We start from the raw sequence: 6,000 nt of genomic DNA, 5'->3' as shown, positions 1-6,000 counted from the left end.
TCACTTCCTTATTCTTGAAAATGTCATTTCAGGCCTCATGGTACATTTTCCTGCAATTAAGGTAGACATACTAAAGACAGTCATACAGAGAATTAATTCAGCTTCTCTGCAGTCTCTCCTTATCCTCTTTTCACATTCTTTTGAGTTCCCTTATCACTCAGTGTTCTGTCATCCCCTGGTTGATCTTAAGATGATTAGCAATATGCACCTCAAAATCCCCTTTCAATTTCATATGGTTTGCTTGCATTTTTTTTAAATGCAAAAATGAGTGATACCTTTGTAGACCATTACATCAGAAACATCTGTTTCAAACAAAGGCCAAATGGGGAGACACGTGCCCCTGTTTCTTTCTTAGTAGAACTGGCTGCCTAAATTACAACCATAAAACAGCAACCAGATTTCCCACCTCCATCTAAGAGAGAAAAGCCTGGTGAATTGCCAAGAACTGCTGGATTTAACATCTAAGAGCAATCTTCCTGGCAAAAACAAAACAAAGGAGCAACAAAAAACACATCTTGCCATGTACTTTTGGACTTTTAAGTTCTTCACACTGGTACAATCCTGATGAAGTACTGTTTAATCCATGAAAGCTCATTTATTGTGTGATGATTTTTAGTGGTCTATAAAGGTATCACTCATTTTTGCATTTGCATTTTGATATGACCACATGGCTGTCCTTCACTTCAACTGTATTTTTAAAAAGCATGTCTACGCTCTTCTTGTTTGGGCAAAATGTATATTTTCAGAATAAATAATCTCGTTTGATACTGCTTGTTAGTTACATTTCATGGTTTTTCCTGACCTGTGGTGTATTTGTGTCTGTCTTTGCATGTAAAACAAGTTTCAGAACAAGTCTCAAAGGGTTGCTTTTAGATGAAGGCATTAAGATTAAAATTGGGGTAGGGTAGGGGAAACACAGTTTTTCTGTATACCAGCAAAAGGTTTGTTGGAAAAATGTGACAATGTATATTAGCACTGCACTCCCTGCTTATTTAACTTATATGCAGAATACATCATGTTAAAGGCAGGACTGGATGAATCCCAAGCCAATTAAGACTGCCGGAAGAAATATCAACAACCTCAGATTTGCAGATGATACCACTCTGATGGCAGAAAGTGAGGAGGAATTAACGAACCTCTAAATGAGGGTAAAAGAGAGTGCAAAAAATGGTCTGAAGCTCAACATAAAAAAAAACTAAGGTCATGGCCACTGGCCCCATCACCCCCTGGCAAACAGAAAGAGAAGATATGGGGGCAGTGAGAGATTTTACCTTCTCTGGCTCCGTGATCACTGCAGATGGTGACAGCAGCCACGAAATTAAAAGACGCCTGCTTCTTGGGAGGAAAGCAATGACAAACCGAGATAGCATCTTAAAAAGCAGACACCTCACCTTGCCGACAAAGGTCCCGGGAGGCAGTGGAAGACAGGAGGGTTTGGCGTGCTCTGGTCCATTGTGTCATGAAGAGTCGGACACGACTTAACGACTAAACAATAAAATGTCACTTGTGAATGCAATGACCCTGAACCAGTAAATGGGGTTCTGCAAGTGATAGCTCCTTTCATGACACTATACAACATATCCTGGTACCAATTCCTCTCACTCTGAAATATTTTCATGGACCTGTGATACCTCTCTGGTTTTTACCTAAGTGCATATCTGGATCTAATCCAGTAAATTCTAGAGGGTTTTAACTGTTAAACGCACATAAGCTTCACATCACATAAATATATGGGTACCTCTGAGTATAACGTGATAGAAGGATGTGTGTGATAAGAAATGTTCCAGTTTACTGAGTCACTTGAAGATATTGGTGCTTTAAGGTTTGTCAACATTCTTTTAAATTCCACCTTTTCTATATGGAAAGTATTTGTTATTCTTGCATTTTCCCTCATTAGCTCATTTTATTTTATGTAAAGGCCAAACTATGAAACTGGCATCTTTCTATAGAATATCATCCGTTGAGAAGGATGATGGAAGGAAACGTGAACAGCTGAGGATGATTACAAACATTAAATCACATGAACAAGACCATGATTCAGAAGTCTTTATAAAAAAATGTTGCGGCGACTTTGCTTCGGAAAAGTTTGCTTTGGAAAAGTACAGCTGCATTTTGAATCTTCTTCCCATTTGTTTCAAAAAAAATTATTTTTCAAAAATAATGCAAATTATAAGTTGTTGGTTTTCTAGCCTGCATTCTTTTATGAGTGTTTTTCTGTTGCAAGTAATCCAAATCAAACAATAAATCACACTTGTTTAGCCATAAGAATCCATTCAAGATGTTGATTTTCTTTAGTAAATATAAGGACCATATGGTAGAAGAAATGTCTGCTGTGAAATATATATTTTTTTGGTTTACACAGATGATCCCCAGATGGAGGCATCTATATTTGAAGGCAAAGTTGAGCCCTTTATGGATGAAAACCTGTTCGCATTAAAATGTCCAGCATCTCCTTTTGTGGAAAGACGAGTCTCTACCTGCTTGCTCCAATTACAGGGCTAGGCCCATGGGGGTGGGAGGCTAGTAAGATGCCTTCCACTAGCCCCTTCCTTTCTTCCCAATGTCATTTCTTCCCATTTGCTTCTCATTATGCTTATGTGCAAAGGGAGAAGTAAAAAAAAAACTGCTGGCTGCTGAAGAGGGTAGTTGAATGAGGAGGAAGTGTGAGGGATAGCAGCATCAGGACCAAGGGGGCTCCAGGGATTAGGAATAGGCCCTTTGACAGGGAGAACTTGTGATATTTATTATGATAAAAGTATTCCATGGCATCTACATGCCACTTGATGATGACCTCTAATTAGGTTTATCCAGTGGCGCAGGCAGGTTTTAGCACATTAGAGACCTACATCTCTATGGCCAACTGAATGTTGCATGAAATTCATCACCATCAGAAGAGGGAGTAAAGTGTGGATTGCATGCAATTGTCATGGCAGGAGCTTTTCCCAACTCCTATACAGTATACTGCAACTTAGCTTGGTTTCATGGTTGGTCTTCAGAACATGAAGTATGACCTTGTTTTCTAAGCCACTTTTATGAGACATGAAAGACTAATTACCTCTCTTGAACAGCAAAATGATTTCAGCTCTTCTGGCAGAATATCTGTAATGTGTATTTCAGCCCTTTGTCACCTATGTAGGAATTAGGTTCATACCATGATTGGACTGTTTGTATGTCCAGTCCAGTATCACTTTCCCAGGATCACAGGAAAAGGCTTTCCTCACCACCTGCTATCTAAACCTTCTAACTGGGGATGCCATGAGAGCTTCTGTACACAAAGCAGATGTTCTCTCACTGTGCTTTAATTCCTTCTTTGCATTATTTTTCTGTTCAAGTCTTTATGCAAAAATGACACAGCCTAGTAAAAGCAGCATTGTGCCATCTCCAGAATGAAGAGTTTGGCATTAGAATGCATGAGTAAATGTAGTGTCGCTGTCTTGTTACTTGGCAACAAGGAGAAGTCAAAAAAAACTTCCCTCCCCCCCTTCTCTAAGAAAGCATTATTGATATCTCCATGATTCTCACAAGCAAACGTGACAACATGGCACCTTCATAGCAAAACAGTAAATTAAGGGATGACTCAGAGGAAGACATTCATCCTTCATAAGTCATCTTTTAGTTCCAGAATGACTTTCCTAGTCCTGACGTTTGTGATATTAATCAGGCTAAAAATATTATAATGAAAAGAGACAGAAACTTGTACTCGTGTGTTTGTAGTCTATACATTTTTCAAAAGACCAGAATGTCCTGCATTAAGTGGTACACAACTTTCTTACGTGGTGGATTTTTGTTTCTGAGCACCATGAAACAATTTAAAACTGACTCACTGCACTTGAAATGAAACATACAAATTACGTGATTCATGCTACAGAGTGAAGCTTTTTCAAAGACATTTTTTCCACAGCAAGGGGAATTAGGAAAATAATATCGATAAATATCATATCATTTGTCTCCTGAAAAATTGGAGAAAAGCTTTTGTGGTTAAACAACCACCACCACAAACATGACACCAGGAGTGTGTTTGCAAGTTACAGCAATAAGCACATCTACTGTTATAGTACATGATAGCACTCAGTATTTAGAGTACCAAGCATCCAGGGGGCTCAGTATCCGATTCATAATGCTGATCTCATTTTCTGTACTTCTGTCAATTATGGGGTAGAGAAAGTGATGTTTGTGGCAACAGGATTTATTGGCAAGCTTCTTAAGTGGTGGGAGTAAAGTGTAAGTCCACTACCACTCCAAAACAAGAACATAAGAGCACTGTGGCTCATATCAAAAGCTCCATCTCACCCAGTATCCTGCTTCCCATGTAAACCAATTAGACACTTCCTGGGTCTTTTCCAGGGAGTCTTCTCTTCTCATGAGATGGCCAAAGTATTGGAGCCTCAGCTTCAGGATCTGTCCTTCCAGTGAGCAATGTGTACCCTGTATAATTAACTTGCAAACCACCTAGAGAGTGCTTTAAGCACTACGGGGTGGTATATAAGCAGAGTAGACTATGTCTAGATGGGTGGCATATAAATGCAATAAATAAATGAATAAATAAATAAAGCACACTTTGCTTTATCTTTTTGGCTTCAGAATATAAAGATTAGATTGGTGGAAGGCTACAACTAAGAATGTTTGCATCAGGCAATTACAGGACAACATATTCTCTGTGCAACTTTCTCTTAATGATTCATTTTCAAGAATGAGTCATAATATCCATTCCAAAACTCATGTGGTTTAAGAAAACACTTGTATAACAATGGATGCCTTTGTTCTCCCCATTGTCATGCTTGAGGGATTCATCTTCAATCTTCATGGAAATAGCAAACATACACAGGATGAAGATATAGGACATTTTTGCACTTGAAGTAAAATGTCAAAATGTTACCACATGCTCAGCACTGGATCTCATTTTTTAAAATGCCATCATACAGAGCTAGAGGACGATGGAGGAAGAGAAATGACACACCTGCTGAAATCTGCTAAAACAAGTGCTTCAAAATACTTGATGGTAAGCTTATCACTGTCAGCAACTATGTGAAGTTATTGGTAGCATGTCAATCTGATCCTGAGCCGACACTGCCATGAATTCTGATAGGTCTGAAGGGAGAAGGCTTTAGTGTAAATGTTTAGGGGCAGGGTGTTATTTAGGAGGCTTTAATCTGAGGAAAGTGTCAATGGCAAAACCTTAAAGATGGGATACCAATGCTCTTTTGATGAGATTCCTTCTCCATTTACTTTTCTAAGAAATTTAAAATGAAAACAAATGATTTGACTTTTGCTGGTTTATTTAATAAAATAATGTTCATATTATAATCTCAAATTAAGTTTTTTTCAAAGTCCATCTTGTCTGGTGGCAGAGGTAGACATATGCTTTCTCCTTTTTTAAATGAATAGATTTTAAGTTGTTTACTTTGAGGTTAGGGCTAATGGTCCCTACAATTATGTCCTACAGGGACGTGGCCACGTTCCTTGCAGGTTTGCATTTATGTGGGAATGCATTTGTGTACTTTTATGTGCCAAGATTACTAAAGTATTTTGGGCTAATTAATCCAAATCACAAGAAGTAGCAGATCTAGCAGAATATTTCAATTATGTTGCAGAAAGGCATTAAAAGGTGTTAATGCCTGAACATTAAGTGTTCTGCAGTACACAGAACAAAAGGATACTTCTAAAAGTATTCAGCATTGATTAGCCATCCTTCAGTCTTGACCAACTATAGTAATGTGCTCTGAATGGAGGACTTGGAACGGCGTCTAGTGTGGCTGAGAAGGCCAGTTCGAGAGTGACCATCCCTCCCACACTGAAGACAAATACAATCTGTCCCCTGTCCAGCTCCCTGATTTTGCTGGTTTCAGGACTGCCTCTTTGTAGTCCCGAAACCAGCAGTGCCTCTATTCAGCATATTAAATGCCTTTTTGTGATTCATAGGCTACATCTGGCTAAACTATTTCTTTTATTTCTACTGTGGAAAACTGAATCAGATTTTTTTAACTAGAAGCCTAATCTTAA

The sequence above is a fragment of the Pogona vitticeps genome, chromosome 4, assembly GCF_051106095.1.
Source record: "Pogona vitticeps strain Pit_001003342236 chromosome 4, PviZW2.1, whole genome shotgun sequence".
Lineage (NCBI taxonomy): Eukaryota > Metazoa > Chordata > Lepidosauria > Squamata > Agamidae > Pogona > Pogona vitticeps.
The sequence above is the reverse complement of the archived record's forward strand: the minus strand, read 5'-3'. Positions refer to the sequence as shown.